This window comes from Coloeus monedula (assembly GCF_965178545.1).
Source record: "Coloeus monedula genome assembly, chromosome: Z".
NCBI classification, from domain to species: domain Eukaryota; kingdom Metazoa; phylum Chordata; class Aves; order Passeriformes; family Corvidae; genus Coloeus; species Coloeus monedula.
In genome coordinates, this window is record NC_138822.1 from 24637426 (window position 1) to 24654716 (window position 17291).

The following is a 17291-nucleotide window of genomic DNA, read 5'->3' on the forward strand; positions in this document are numbered from 1 at the left end:
AATTCAAGTGTCTGGGAGTTTCCCTTATCAGTATTGTACCAATATGATATAACTGTATTGTCTTCTGTATTTTCAATCCTGCTACATCTCCCCAGGAAGATCTGCCTGCTTTGGAGAGAATACAGTGGCAAATTTTATGCCTTTAAATTGTAATGCATTAGCATTTCTTCATGTCTGTCATAAATGTGCACCTGGTAGCATCTAAATTAGATTTGCTCTTTGAAAGGTAGTGCAGTAAATTTGTTCTCTGAGAGGTAATGCCTTAAATTCCTTTATGATATACTTCACATTCTGGAAGACTGATTAATTCCTTTATGTTTTGCAGCGATAGAGGAGATTACAGACCCTCTAAGAAATGCTTTAACAGCAATCTTCTAAAAAAGGGTAGCTGTCACTAATGCTTTTTGTCTCAGTAAGTAGTTCAAAACAATTTTGTAAACAAATCATGAAATAAGGGTCATTTTTGTCCTTTAGAACTTCTCTCTCCAGAGCTGGAACTTCAACAGAAGCAGCTAGAGCTACAGTACAAGAGGAAGTGCAAAAACTGCCAGTATCAGCACAACACCTGCTGGCATTCTACAAGTTTTCTAGGAGTACCAGTCAGAAGAAAATACTCCAGGGGCAGCAAAAAGATGGCCAAAGGGAAGAACAGAGTTTATTGCTACTCTTGTTAGCCTTAGGACTGAAGGCAGAACTTGGGTATACTTTAAACTAGGATTTCTACATTGACTTGACTGGTGGTACAGGACCTCTGACCCGGCTACAAATGCACTCCTTAGGTACCAGAAGCAATGATAAACTATAACAGATGGGGATAAACTGGACCAACCAGCCAGTATGGGCAACCGTGAAGCTGCTGGAAAATGTGCTGATCTTTTTATAACTCACATTAGACTGAAACACAAGTTTGCAGTACATACATGCAGAATACAGGTTTTTATCTCAAGTAATTGCCTACTCATAAAATGACAGAGGTCTTAGCTATGACAGTTTTGTAGCATCCAGAATATTTTGCCTCTGGAACATGGGCGTGACCTTGGTCCCCACATACTCTGAAAGACAGTGCTGTAACTGGATGCTTTCTGCTTGTCATGGTAACCAGATGTATTAACATTTCTTGGGAAATAACAGTGAGCAGCTTTAAGTAAAGAGTTTGATTTTTGTGTTAGTGCCAGGTTAAAGTGAATATATTGTACACATAACCATCTCCTCTCTAGTATTAAATACAACTCATATCTCATGCAATGGTGGAAAAGGAGTTGAAAGAAAAGGTTAATGCTTTCTTTAACAAATATTTTATGAGGGTTTGTTTGTTTGTTTTTGTTGAGTTTGGGTTTTGGTGTTCTTTTGTTAGTTTTACATTGCCTTGTTGCAAAATTGAGTGAATATTTAACATATTACACAAAAATATATTAAAAGTACTTTTTGCAGCTATGTCCTAAGATAAAGATTATTTTGAATCTGAGAAGGGAAACAAATTGTTCTGTGGGAACAGACAGAGTAATTCATGAACTATGTCAGGGTTCATGTCAAATAAAAGAAATTGCTAACAGATGAACAGAGAAATCTTACCTTAAAATGAAAATGTGTAATCCTAACTCCCATCTAATAAGAGTTTATTCATAACCAGAAGTCTAGATCTTCCAACAATCAGAAGAGCAGCTGAATAATCCTAAACCTTTTTCATGGGCTTCCAGGCAGTTGTCACACTGTAATCTATCAGAGAAAAACACTAACAAGCTCTGAATAAGCCAGTCAATAAATACAGAACCATAATGGCAAGAGTATACTTATTCTCACTTTACCACCCTTCATATGTAGTTCATTCAACAATACTTATGTAAATGCTGGCTTTAAAAAGAATTCTTAAAATCATACTGAAAGAATTGAAATGGGCTGTTTTTTGTGTTCCCTTCTTATTTATGAGCCATATCCACCATCTGTCACAAATACAATACTGAGCAAGCCAATACCATACCAGATCACAAGAACTGATTTTCAATATCTATCTAAGAAAAGACATAGAACAGCAAAAAACAAACATAACTTGCCACTGAATATGAAACATTCCATCCAGGTTAAAATCCAGCTCTGAGCTGGATATAGGAACTGATGTGATGATTATAGTATCAAGAACAATGGCAACTTAAACTGCGTATCACTTGACAATGAATCTAAAAATGCTAAAGAAATTGCAAGGCAGAAAGAAAGCTAAAAAATCGACACTAGTCTATGGGATAAATTTACTTAAATAATTTGCAGCTCTAAGGCTAAATGGAGTACATTTCTTTAATATAAAAATAAAATTAGTCTTTTGTGCATTTTCTTTATCTTTCAGAGCAAATATCAGATAAATAAATACATATATATATATACATATATATATATATACACCTCTTTTTTGTCTCATAACACCAGACATGGGGTACACAAGACACATGCTTAATTTCATGATTTTTTAAGAACTTAAAATGGAAGGAAAACATTCCTAAATGCTTGCATCTCAGAGAGTTCTTGATTTCAGAATACCTTTCTTTTGTATATATATATGTGTGTGTATATATTTATATATATATATATATATATATGTATTTTATATGTAATTTTTTAGATTTTCACTTTATCTTTCATATTGTTCTGCTATAAAGTGACACATCTATGTCTTCTGCCATATTGGAATTTATGTGCTGTAAGCTCAGCCTTAATTAGTTTTATTTTGGTTGTTGTTATACTGTGAACCAAGTTCTTCTTCCTTCTTGCTAGCACCACTATGTAGATATCCCAAAGCTGAATTTAATATGACCAAAGCCTGCTTGAGTTTAGTTGCATCATTGGTACTCTAGATGGAAACTCTAGTCCTTGTGATAGTCAGAAATACACAAAGCAAATGGCCAGTCCGTCACAGCATTTCTCCACAACTGCCAAGCATTTACAAGCTTCCAGGAATCTGGTTTAAAGTTTGCACCTTAAAGGATAAAAAACAATGACAGGAAACAGACAAAGTCTTAGCAAAATGGTATCTAACCCAAACATACTTACTTGATAGAGCACAAAATAATTTACATTGTTTTGAGATCAAATATATTAATGTATTGATATATTTACAGCTCTGTCTGGTCTGCATAGCAGAGCAGTTTCCAATGACCTGTATCTGTGCAGTCCCCGATCTGGCAACTGAAGCCAATGGGCCAGGGAGCCTTATTGGGGGTAACATTTCTTGTAATAGACCCTTTTTGTTGGATATATAGCTTCCTTAATCAAGGATGACTGTTGTATCAGCAGAGGGCAGAAAGGTACAGCAAAATAATAGCATGAGATGGTGAAGTTGATGTCAGTTTAATTTAGATATTATTTGTGATTGAACACTAATGTTGTGTAGTAAATAACATAAATCAATGACTAACAAGATGGGGATTTTTGCTGCATTGTGGTGGGTGGACATACTCAGTCTACTCTTTGACTTAAAACATTAGGTACCACACACTGCACTCAGGTAGCTCATCTGTTTCTGAGATGGGGATGCTCCATTTCCAGTTCTACAGTGTAACATTATAATCACCACAGATAAAATGAGAATTTGTTTGCTTTATGACTGCCATAGCTTCAACTGTTGAAAGTCCTAAATTACACTAAAATATCATAACTCAATTGAAATTTTTCTTTTGGATAAGATTCCAGGATAGCCTTTTCCAGAAAAAACACAAGTTGTTGCTGAAAATTGAGCTTGGGAACTCTGCCAGTGTTGGATATTAATGCAGCTCTGCTGCCAAAGCAAATCTTCAAGGATCACCTAGAGCTGAGCTTTCCACCACCTCTGGAAAAAGTGGTTGTCTGAAAAGTTCTTTTATCTCATGTACTTTGATTTAGAACACTTACACATTATTGAAATCAGGGACCACATTAATTTCAAGGGGTGTTTAACAAAATCCATCAATGTTCCTATTTCATTATAGAGCAATTAATTTGACATATCATTCCAGGTAACTTGAAAATGAAGGAAAATTTTTGGTTTTGCACTCTTCTTTTTCTTTTTGGATCTAGGTGGGGGAAAGAAATTATGTTGAAAACCTATGTTAGCTACTGGAAGCTAAGGTGATTACATGTGCTTACATGCATATGAATGTCATAGTTAGTGATACATTCCTGAAATATTGACATTTCTACCTCTCTACAGAAAGTATATCTTTTTACAGAAAAAAAAAAAAAGAGAAGTCTTCATTGGACCTACATCTATGTGTTTTCAATTTCTGTAAATCCTGGATCTGAACAAAATTGAAGTGTCATATTTCATCAAGAGAAAAATGTCAGACAATCTGAAAATTACTCAACCTTTTTTTTTGCCTTCCTATTCTTTCATTATAAAAGAAAAAAAACTAAATACTTGGCAAATATGTCAGTTAACCTCCAACAAGTAAGTCAGCTTTCCCACAGAGAAAGCAAAATTGCTATGCAGGGCTTCTGCGAGTAAACTGCATGTTCTCCAGTATTTACTTCAGTACCAAAAAATGTTTCTACAAATATTTTGATCTGGTGAGTGGTCAGTACAAGCGGATATAGCAAACCTAATCACAAAAAAAAAAAAATTGAACTCTTCGGTTATGAGTTGAATCTGCTAAGCAAGCAAACAAACCCACCACACCAACAGAGGACTCACAGAACATGCAGACCCTACAGAGCCACTGTTCCTTTGCAGGGACAGTAATGAGGGTGGTGTGCCCTCCCTCACCAATAGTGAGCTGTTTCTCATCAACCACAATGCCAGTTTTTATACCATGAGAACCTAACTTGCTCTAGTCCCCATGCTGTTTATATCACCCCCAATTAAATCACATAATCAGCTCATTAAACAGCCAAAGGCTTTTGAAAATTTGTGTGAGAGGCGTTGAAGCCTCAGTCTTGTTTTCAAAATTGATTTAGTTATTTGAAATCTAAGTTCCTTTGGCATGAAATGAGATAAGGCAGAAAGACTGATATGAAGTAGTGAGAGGAAAATAAGAACAATCATCTGAAAGTTTGGTGTCATATTTCATCATGCTTTTTAAAAAGTAAGTGAAATATTTTGTCCTAATGATAGGATTTGTGAGTTTAGAGAGGGAATGAATCCTAAAAATTCATTATACTCCTTGTTTCTACTAGCATAGGTTCCCTGCATTCCTGTCAAAAACATTATGTGTTTTTCTTTCCCAAATAGAATGTGCACGTATTACATATTTCAGAAACTACAATTAGATTCACCTCTGGTTCTCCCAGTTTGATATTTTAGTATGTGTATTTCTCAGGTATGACACCTCTTTACCCTATTTGTTTTCGAATACTTTTGTTTGTGCACACACACAAAAGACTGAAACAATTAAAACTAGAAAAAATATGTCTACCTGCAATCTTTGTCCATAAATATGTCTACCTACTATTGTTACCCAATCACACTTCTCTGCATAGTGCTTTCTACTCATTCAACTTGCTTACTGCTGTATAGTGTGAATAAATACAAAGATAATGGTCTATCACAGCAGAAGTTATGAGTACAGAAGAATTACTTTGAGGCAGACACTGGTGGGATAAACCATCCATGAGGTTTGGTTGCGTAAGTGATTTTTGTTGTGCCAAGGAACAATCATTCTCTCAGTTAACATGGGAAGTCCAACACAATACTGGCAGCTGCCATATAAAAGCAGAAAATCTGAATGGTTTTCTCTGCCTGATTATGTAGCCTATACATTTTCCAGTGTATTTCTATGCTCTACAGACATTTATCAAGATATCTACTTTTTTTTTCCAAATTCCTTTACCTTCAGAAGGTGTTTTATTCAACTCTAGCATAAGAACCTGTGATGAACAGTAGCACTACTTTCTGTATGTACCCATCTGCTGGCTACAGAAGAAATCCAGATAAATAGGTCAAGCTAGACACGTAAATTCTACACAGCTGCTACACAAAAGAGATTGGAATGCTAAAGGATTTGTACATGTTTTTCCTCCTTTTACACTTGGTATCTATCATAAACAATACAAGACACTTAGAAAAGAGTGAACTAAATATTATCCCTTTCCTGACAAAAACAGATTCAGTTCCACAACTGAAGTGCCAGTCAGTAGCATCTCTGTAGAATCAATGAAATAATTTACAGAGATTTTTTTCTACGAGTTAAGTGAAGGTATAAATCACAACTCTTTATTCTTGATCATATTGTCCTGAAAAATAGTGAACATGGATTTATTTTCAAAACCTAAGATGTGACTTATGACAGCTGGTGAGGGGTCAGTAGCTCTGACCGAGGAAGCTGCGACCGGTCAGGAGGGATGGTTCCAAAAGGAATCGCCTTCCCGAGGCCCGGTGTCTTCCCTCAGCTGCTAGCTAGGAGGGCCCGTGCAGAAGCTGTCAGCTCTTCAGTGATTATCAGCTCGTGATTTCAGCTTAGCTCTGCAGGGCAGCCTCCAGGCCAGACCAGGGAGAGAGACCAGAGGCCTGTGTAGCTGGTTCTGCACGAGGTAGCTTTATTGGTCCGTACTCTGGTGAAGGGGAGCTAGGGATGATCAACTCTCTGCCCTCGCAGGGGCAGAGAGGTATCTTTATAGGGATACAGGGGGTGGGTGTCAGAGGGTAAAGGCCAATGGGCTACAAAGGATCTGCATAGGGTCTCCCAGAGGATTCTGGGTCTGTCTTCTTCTCACCGTAACTGAAAGTGGTTGCCTTTCCAGGGGACTTCTGCTGGGAGATTGAGCAATCTCCTTATCTCAGCAGACATCCCTCCAGGGCAGTGGCTGGGCATACCCTACAACTCCCCCTTCTGTATTTACAAAGGCATTTCTGGCAGCCTTTCTGCAGCAACGTAGGAGGCAAGAGAACATAAGTAACACAATAATAATTACAATGAATACCCACAAAGTTCCCTTAATCAAAGATGCAATCCATCCCGTTATTCCCCATTGTCCGAAAAGGTCATTGACCCAGTCTAGGCTCTTATCTACTTTTAGGTCATCGAGGCAGCGGTGAGGACAGCATCAACATAGATACATTTCATCTTTGGACAGGGATGGGGCTTCTGAGAGGGAATATAAGTGAGATTTGTTAGCTTTGTAGTGAGAGAAGAGGTTTTGGGGTTTAAGGAGGTTTGACAAGGGTTGAGGGAAGGGGATATTTTGGGGTAGAAAAGGGGTGGTAACATATAAACTAAGGATCAGTTTTTCCAGGCTGTGTCTGGCCTACGGCTTGACTTTTGCCGTAGCTTCTTGTTCAGCTTTCTGTTTCGTCTGCGGCTGTGTGGTGGGACAATCTTTTCTCTGGTTGGTGGGCATTCAGCGATGTCTTTGTCTCCATGCAGAACTGGTCTGGTTTTGGGGAGGTCCTGTATTTGACTCAGGAGAGTTCTTGTTGGTGTTTGTAGGAGCAGTGTTTGTAGGGCCTAGGTATGGTTTTATATTTTTTCCTGGGAGCCACTTCGGGCCAGATGGTAGCTGGACACAGGCGTAGCCTCTCCCCCAGATAATCAATTGGAAAGGCCCAGAGACCTGGTGTGATTCTGGGTCCTTCACCAGCACTGGTGGTTTCTCTGTGAGCTTAGCTTGGGTTGAATTTGAGAAGTGGTGGAGTACTGGGGGGGCTCAGGCTCTGATGAGGTACCATTTAGGAAGTTAATGACATAGAGAGCCTTACAGAGTCTTTCAACAGGAGACAAAATTTCTGTTTCTCTCCGTTGCTGACTGAGGACTCTTTTGAGGGTTTGGTGGGTCCTTTCCATGATGGAATGTCCTGTGGGATTGCCAGGTATGCCTGTCTTGTGTTTTACCCCCCACTGGTTGAAGAAATCTTCTAACTTACGAGAGGTGTAGGCAGGCCCATTATCTGTTTTGATTTCTTCAGGGACTCCCAGGGTGGCAAAGGCAGGGAGAAAATGCTTGATGACGTGGATGGCATTTTCCCCTGCATGGGCTGATGCAAACACTGCCCCAGGAAACGGGTCGACTGACATGTGCACGTATTTGGATCTCCCAAAGGATGGGAAGTGGGTTACATCAGTTTGCCACAATTGGCAGCTGTTCAGACGGCGGGGGTTGACTCCAGTACCCATAGATGGTATTTGGTAGTTCTGGCAGTTCAGGCACGTTGCGATGATAGCTTTTGCTTGATCTTTTGAGAGCTCTGATGAGGACAGGAATGTTTTGGTGAAAAAATGCATGTGACAGCTTTGCCTGGGCAAAGATGTCGGGGACGTTTGCAGTCTCTGCTGGCATGGCCAGTGCATCTGCTCTCCTGTTCCCTTCGGCAGTGGGACCAGGGAGGTCAGTGTGTGACCGCACATGCATAATGTAGTAAGGTTGTTTTCTGTGGGAGATTAAATGAACAAACGTAGAAACCAATTGGTATAATTTTTGGTTGGAGACCTCCTTTAGAAAAGCATGTTCAGCCCTCATAACTATGCCAGCAACATAAGCCGAATCTGTGACGAAATTAAAAGGTTCATCTTTAAATTTCTCAAAGGCTCTGACAACGGCTGCTAACTCAGCAATCTGTGGAGATCCCTCCACTATTTGGATATCAGACTCCCATTTTTGAGTACTGGGTTGCCTCCAAGTCATGACAGACCAATGGGATGAACCAGAGCCATCTGTAAAGATGGTCAGAGCTTTGAGAGGTTTTCTACTTTGGATTAATTTTGGAATCAGTTTAAAGGCTGCATCACGGTAGAAAAGTCTATGTTTTGGCATGTGAATGGAAATTTGGCCTGTGTAGCTATCTAGGGCGTTCTCATTGGTCTGGAGCAAATGCTGCAGATCTCCAGTGGTCAATGGCAAGTATATGCATGTGAACTCACACCCTGCAAGAGACCGGAGATGAGTTCTGGCCTTTTGTATTAAATGTGCCATTACTTCTTGGAAGGTGGTTAATGTCTTTGTAGGTTGATTGCTTGTGAAGACCCATTCAAGTATCAGTGAATGGTCTCTGACTTGAGGGTCCCATTGGAAGATCAGTCCGTGGAAACAGGGAGCCTTACCCAGGACTACAAACTGGAGAGGCAGGCTGGGTTCGATGCGATGGGCTTGACATGAAGACAGGGCTTCCTGTGTTGGGTGGAGTCGTGGGAGACAAGCACTCAAGGCATGAGCGTCGGGGGTTGAGGATAGGTTCCAAGGTGATGGACTCTGCCTGATGCAGCAGGAGACAACGCTTCCGTGGGTGGGAGGTGAGATCAATAGTGAGTAAGGTCAGAGATCCAGTAGAGCCAGGACTTGGCTGACACCTAGGTGCATCACAAACAGGCGGAATGCTTGAAGCTAGATGTGGTAATGGTACTATTTGTGCTAACTTTTGTCCTGCCGGGATCTTAATGGGAGGATAATCGGTATGTGCTAAAATAAAAATTTCTCCAGCGGAGTCAGCATCAACAAGACCAGTCTCTACTAGGAGTCCCATTGTAATTGCAGATGAACGACTTACAATAAGTCCTCCCATAGCTTGGCGATTAATGTACACAGGTCCGATGACACCAGTGGGAATGCGATGGATTTCTGATGTTAGCAACTCGGTATCTACTGAGGCTGCCAGGTCCAGGCCGAGACTTCCGCTTGTCGCTGGGCGGGGACAGGTAGAGGTGCTGGAGCGGTTACTTGTGTCGTCGCGCGGCCGCTGTTCGCGCTGGGTCACTAAATTCTTGCGGCTGTACATTCGTGATGAATATGACTGGGTGTCCCACAGCGATAACACTTCATGCGGCCACCTGGAGCTGGGCGGGGACGTGCTGCTGCCGCTTGGAGAGGAGCAAGGGCTGCCATAACCTGATTTTGAGAGCTAATAGCCTGTTCTTTAAGCCCTTCACCTAATTTTGCTAAGGCTTGTGCTAAGAATAGTTGCGAGCCAGTGGGCATGGTAGCAGCTTTCTCTAAAAGTTGCTGGACAGTCCAATCCCCTGGGGTGGAAGTAATAAGGGCACGGGTGGCCTGATTGCCATTTTGTAAAAGGCATTGCTTAAGTAACGGGTCATGCATATGCTCTTGAACCCCAGCTTTTGAGATGGCTTCCATAACTTTGTCAACAAAAGAGCCTAAAGATTCCTCTCTGCCTTGCTTAATGTTCATATACATAGGGATCCCACCCGGGGCTCGGACTTTATCCATAGCTTTCTTAGCAACTGCCATAGCTTCCCGTAGCTTGGCAGGTCCTAGTGCCGCTTGAGCTTCTACTCTCATATGTTGACCTTGTCCTAGAAGTTCATCTACAGTGATATCTGCTAACGGATCTCCCTGGGGTCTAGCGAGATCTGCACTAACAGCTGCCTCCTCCCTCCAGCGAGCCTCAAAAAGCAGTCGCTGATGCGGGGTATACATGAGCTTAGTAATGCCTTTAATGTCAGCAGGAAGAAGGGTAAAAGCATTAAAAATATAATCAAGCATCTGTTTAACTGGTTCACTGGTGACACCGTAATTCCCCACCGTTGCTCGTAGCTGAGCTAACAGCTTCCAATCCAGATTAGTCACCTGCGCGATATTGCCGCCCCCTTGCGGATTAGGGACAAATAAGACAGGGAACGCTATGCTGTCCTGAGCAGCCGCTAGCATGTCAGAATCACCCTTTTGTAAGCCCTCACGAGCAACCGCAGCCCAAAGTTCTCGATGGCCCCTAGCCATGGCCTCCGCGAGGTCAGACTCTGCCCCAGGGACAGGCTCAGGGCTAACAAAGGGGTTTCGCGAGCGAGAACAGTCCGGCGGAGACGGGTGAGGCAAGGGCGGAGGAGCAGGCTGCGGCAAGGAAGGCGTGGGAGGAGCAGGAGGTGGGGGGGGGGGGGGGGAGGTGCGGAAGGCAACTCAGAGACAAGAGCCTCAGGGGGTACGTGAACCGTAGCAAAGGTGGGGGGATTAGGCGGACCAGAGAAGGGAGAGGGACCATGTTCCCCGTAAAGACGATTACGGTCCTGTGCAACTTTAATCTTTTCTGCGGCTTTCTTTTCTGCCTGTACCATTAAAAGTTCATTGTAAACAACTCTCCATAGTTTAGCTATCTTTTTAGCTGGCTTATCGTCATCTAAGACAAGATCCCAGAGTTTGTCACTATACGCGCGCCACTGACTTAATTCATGAATGGAGTGGGGGTCAGCGAAAAAACCGTAAGAGCGCGCATGCGTTAAAAGGGCGGGGAGGTCTTTATCAAGATCAATCCCTTTAAAATTACGCTTAAGCAAAAAAGCCTTAAAAAGTTCCTGTGCTGCTTGCCTTTCCATACTTACGACGGTACCGTTGCTAGCCCCTCCAGGCTTCGGCAGCACGTATCGGCGAGCCCGCCTGTGCGGTCGCTCGGGCGCGGAGGAAATCGCTGCAGTATACGAGACCTCTTTCGCCGTCCGTCTAGCTGCGGGACCCGACCCCAACGCAACTCCCCCGTCGCATAAGGCAAGGGCAACTTCTCCTGTTCGGGCGCCAGATGTTGGGTGGAGTCGCGGGAGACAAGCACTCAAGGCATGATGTTCAGCAAGTCTCGATTTATTTTTCAAAACTACACTTACTTATAGTACCTTTAATTAGCTCATACATATTGCAAAAGTTGAGCTCCTTATTGGTGGGAGCTATTCCGTGGGATCTGCAAACACGGTGGTCTTATCTTCCTCTTCCATATGGTTTCTGTCTGCTTACTTATCTGAATGCACATTCTGTTATCTATGCAACCTCTTGCTCAAGGACTCAGTGTCTGCATCTTTACTAAACCTGCTGTGTTATCATGACCTTTGCTTTTTAGCCATTCTTCAGAAAGACTCTCAACATTCCTGGACTTTGGTGATGGTATCTTGGGCTTCAGGCGTGAGGGCACATGGAGAGTCCAGGTCTCTGCTGCTGTGGAGGAGGTTGAACAGGGGAGTGAGGTCGTCTGTTGTGACTCCCAGTAAGGGGCGTCTCCAATTTATGGATCCACAAAAGCTGTGTAAGTCCCTTAGGGTTTTGGGATCCTCTTTGATGGCGAGTTGCTGGGGTACGATGGTTCTCTCACAGATCTGGAGGCTGAGATAAGTCCGTGGGCTGGAGTCCTGCACTTTGCCCTCACGAATCTCAAACCCTGCTTCTTCTATGGCTTCAATTGTCTTTTTAAGAGTTCTGTCCAAATAAGTTTTTTCTGATGCACAGATTAGGATGTCACCCATATAGTGGTGGATGATTGCTTCTGGGAAGAGGCTTCTGATGGGGGACAGAATGTGGGCGATGTACCACTGGCAGATGGTTGGGCTGTTCTTCATGCCTTGTGGGAGGACGAGCCAGTGGTATCTTCTGAGTGGGGCTTGTTCGTTAAGAGAGGGGACAGAGAAGGCGAACCGTGGTGTGTCCTGGGGATGGAGTGGGATGTTAAAGAAAGAGTCTTTTATGTCTATGATGGCCAGCATCCAGTCTCAGGGCAGCATCAATGGTGATGGCAGGCCGGGTTGGAGGGGGCCCATGTCTTCAATGACCTCATTGATCTTTCGTAAGTCATGGAGTAGTCTCCATTTGTCTTTCCAGGCTTTTTCAGCACAAAGACAGGGGAATTCCAGGGGCTCGTGGTCTCGGTGATGTGACCTTTGGCGAGTTGCTCTTCCACCAGGGCTTCCAGCGCACTGAGTTTTTCTTCTTCAAGGGGCCACTGTGTTACCCATTTTGGGTTGTCAGTCTTCCAGGTGAGCAGGGGGAGTAGATGGTAGCGTGCATTTCTCAGTGGCCCCAGTCAGAAATCCTGGCTGGGAATGGTGAGGGTGGCACCCCACTGGGATAGAAGGTCTCTGCCCCATAGGGTGATGGGGGCCCTTACCACGAATGGTGGGGTGGTCGCTATCTTGCCCTCAGGTCCTTCAATGACCACATTTCATTTGCTTCTCACAGATACTGCAACTCCACCAATCCCAGAGATCATACCTGCCACTGGCTCCAGTTCCCAATTCCCTGGCCACTCGGAGCGGGCGATGATGGTCACGTCTGCTCTGGACGGTAGATCCTCTCTCCTTTACAGAACAAGCTGCACCCCATGGTCGGTTTGTTTGAGCCCACAATCTCTATCCACAATGCTGTAGGATTGAGAGGAAGCTGTTCTGGATGGTTCTGTGGAAGTAAAAAACTTGTGCAATGGGTGTTCCCTGTGACAGAAAAAAGGTCTGTCCGTGCAGCAAAGCTGGACAAGAATCTCTTGTCCAGGGTGCACTGTTTGTATCTCTGGTAATATAAAGATTTGTTCTGGACCATGGAGGGTATCGCTTAGGATAAGAATGTCCCACGGGCTGTTCTGCAGTCCATACTTTCCTGTGGGGTTATGATAAAAACGCTTGTCAATAAAGTTAAGTGGCAGTGACGTTACCAGTTGACGTCTGGTTCCCACTGATAGTGCTCTGTGTGTTGGATCCTTCTCATGTGTTCTGGGATCACCTGGGATAATGGTGCTGGGTGAGGTCCAGCTGTCTGCTCTTGGTGATCCAATGTGGAGCTCGCAGGTGGGGCAGGGTAGTATGGCCTTCAATTTGTTGTCCGAGCGCAGGGCCTTGACACCGCGCTCCGATGGAAGTTTTTTGAATGCTGCTGGTGCTGTTGCTGTCTCTGGTGCCTTTGGTAGGCAGCACGACAGTCCTGGGTGGGTGACCTTTGTGGGCAGTCCTTTATAAAGTGTCCAAGTTCGCCACAATAGAAACAGCGGGCATTCTCCTTAGAGACTGCTGCAGCAAATGCACTGGAAACTCCCTCTGTGATGCCCTTTACAACTGCTTGGGTCACTGTGTTTTCTGTGGATGGGTGTCTGGAACAGGTCTCAATCATTTGTTCTATTGTTGGTTCTGTGTCCATGGGTAGGGCCCTCAAGATATTCTTACATTGTTTGTTAGTATTTGCCATGGCAAGTTTACCCAGAAGTTCTTTTTGTCCATCTGGACTCTCTATCTGTTTCTCTAGGCTAGCTTTCAAACTATCAACGAACTTAATGAAACTTTCATTTACTGACTGTTTGATGTTAGAGAAATATTGTGTAGGAACAGAATCACCTGGAATAACGAGCAGCGATGTCTTTGCTGCAATAGCTGTGTCTTGTAATGCTACTTTAGATAAGGTTGTAGCTTGATCTGAAGGTTTTTGGAGGTCACCTTCTCCAGCCAGTTGTTCTATTGTCCAATCTGTCTGATTTGCATCTTTAGCATAAGTATCAGACCATGTTTTAAAATGTCTCTTCCAATGCCTTTCCCATAACATATATTCAGCAGGGGAAAGGATGCAATTAATAGTGTTTTTAATATCATGTGGTAGTCATGTATAGGTGGAGAAGGTGGCTTCCAATAAGTTTCTAAAGAAATGTGACCCTCTCCCATGTTCTTTTGCTGCCTTGCAAAGCTCTTTGACTTCTTTGTATGGGATAGGTTCCCATGGTTTTGTCGTTGATAGACCACCCCTCCTCCCTTTCCCTATAATGACTGGGAAGGCTGAGATTTTCTGGGCTAGCTCCCAATCTCCCTCCCAGTTAGCCTCCCTGAGTGTGTATGCCCAGCAGTCTTCAGATTCAGAACCAGAGCTGTTGCTACTGTCATCTGAAAATGAGGAGTCGGCTGTTGCAGGGTGGGGCTGGGCTACAGGGGGCGTAGTGTGGCATTTTTGAAATGCCGGCTTTGCTTTAGCCAGGGCAGGAGTAGTGGGGGGGGTTGGGGGTGTTTTGAGGGATGGGAAGGGGGTCTGTTGTGGCAGCATGGGGGTGGAGAGGCTGTGCAGCAGCAGGTCGTTTTGGGGGGGGTCGGGTTGCAGGTGGTGCCGGTTTCGCGATTCCGTGCAGCGTCGGCATGGGCTGTAGGAGGGTGTGGGGGGGCGGTGGGATTTAGGGCAGAAGCGGAGGAGATGGGGATTGCATAAGAATTGGTGGCGGGGGAGGGGGAAGGGAGATTCTGCTCCATGGGCGGCAGCCTGGGGCAGCGGCGCGGATAGCTGTGTCTCACCAGTGGGGCAGATGCTGGTGGGAGGCATGACGTTTGCTCCATGCCCCTTAGTGCATGCACGGGGCTGTGTGGGACTGGCCCCATGCTGTACCATGCCTTCTCCGTGAGTGCGGGGAGGGGCAGTGGCGACGGAGCACATTGCTGGGACCGGGCCGCCGCAGTAGTGCTGGGGTGGGGGGGGGCGAGGCTGCAGGGAGCAGGAACGTGGCGGGGAGCAGGGATGTGGTGGGGTGGGGGGGAGGTCAGAGGCACCACGAGCCGGTGTGAGAGGGGGAGGGGTAGTGTCGCGCACGAAGGATTGCGAAATACCTGGGGCACAGGGAGATTGAGCTGGGGGGACTCAGAGCTGCCGATCCTGGGGAGGGGGGATGGGTCTGGGATGGGTCCTGTGTGTGCTGCCTGGGAGGTGGCAGCGGGACCAAGGGGGCGAGTGGGGGGGTTTGGGTATGGGAGAACTGCTGGAAATAGGGGATCAGGGTAGGGAAGTGGGGTGGCCGGTGCCCCAGCCTGGCCAGGGCTGGGGAGGCAGGCAGGCTCTGCACTCTGACTGGCCATTGCTGGAGGTGGAGAGGGGGGTTGGGAGAGGGCAAGGGCAGAGGACGGGTTTGGCTGAGGGGCTTTTGCTGCGCGACATGTATTAACCATTAAATGAAATAAAGGAATGAATTTGGAAACAGAGAGGTTTCCCGTTGCTTGATAGGAATAGAGTTTCTTCCCCACTTTGTCCCAGAATGGATCAGAAAGGACAGAGTCTGTGGTGGCATCAGGAAAATTTTGAGATATCCAATTAGTGAAAGATTTAAGATTTTTCTTAGAAAGAACACTTTTAGAAAATTTAAAGTCGGATTTTAAGAGAAGGGTTAGAAGAAAGGGGTATAGGTCTCTCTCAGATTGGAAAAGGCTGGGTTTAGCTTGCCTACTTCCCATTTAAGTTCCTCCCTCAGCAGAAAAAAGAGAAAAAAAAAACAAAAAGGACTTAAAAGTATTGCACCCAAGAAAAGAGAGGAGAGCCCAATTTTAAACTTACAAATCCCATCTTCTGGTGAGGCTGACTCCTACTGAAGTCCAAAAAAGGTCTGCTGGGGGGGTGGTCCGGCCAGTTCGATCCTCAGGGATTTCTGTCCTAGATGAGAGGAGAGGGTCTCGAACTGTCCACCTCCAAAAGGCCCTGCTACAATGTAGGTCCTATTTTCAGAGGAGTAGCACACGAACAGCTGGTTCTGTCTTGGCGTGGTCAAGACGCAGCTCAAGCCAGGAGTCTGAGGTCTGGGGTCCAATGGCTGTTTGGGTGCCAGTTATGGCAGCTGGTGACGGGTCAGTAGCTCTGACCGAGGAAGCTGCGACCGGTCAGGAGGGATGGTTCCAAAAGGAATCGCCTTCCCGAGGCCCGGTGTCTTCCCTCAGCTGCTGGCTAGGAGGGCCCGTGCAGAAGCTGTCAGCTCTTCAGTGATTATCAGCTGGTGATTTCAGCTTAGCTCTGCAGGGCAGCCTCCAGGCCAGACCAGGGAGAGAGACCAGAGGCCTGTGTAGCTGGTTCTGCACGAGGTAGCTTTATTGGTCCGTACTCCGGCAAAGGGGAGCTAGGGATGATCAACTCTCTGCCCTCGCAGGGGCAGAGAGGTATCTTTATAGGGATACAGGGGGTGGGTGTCAGAGGGTAAAGGCCAATGGGCTACAAAGGATCTGCATAGGGTCTCCCAGAGGATTCTGGGTCTGTCTTCTTCTCATCGTAACTGAAAAGTGGTTGCCTTTCCAGGGGAGTTCTGCTGGGAGATTGAGCAATCTCCTTATCTCAGCAGACGTCCCTCCAGGCAGTGGCTGGGCATACCCTACAGTGACTGCATAGCACTGAGCATTAAAATAATACTGTTGAAAAATGAGAGATTAATTAAGCTCAGCTATATCAATAGGACTGCTCATTTGAGCAGTTATTTGCAGATTGTGGTGGCCCGTGAACAGACACTACAAGGGACAAAGTTTTCAGTAAGACAAGTCCAGTAAGACAGGAACCACTTTATGCTGGGGTGACCAGAAAGGATTCTCCCAGGATCCATTGTTCAGTTATGTTAATCTATCCCAATTTGAATTCCCCGGTTGGCTGCTAGCCTTTACCCCTCGTCACTCCCCCAGAGCTTCCCCATTGGTCCCCATTCCCTAGTCCCGCCATTTCCCGCCCCTGGACAAAACTGTGAGTTTCGGGATCATGTTCGTATTTGCTTCTGCAACCTTCGATGGTGTAGAAGCAATAAATGCTCCTGCCGGAACGCATGCAAATGCCCTTCTCGACTGTTTGCTACCGATTATATTATTGAACCCACCCATGCTTCTGTGGGGGCACGTGGGACCCCATGGAGCCAGGCAGGGACAGTATTAGCAGAT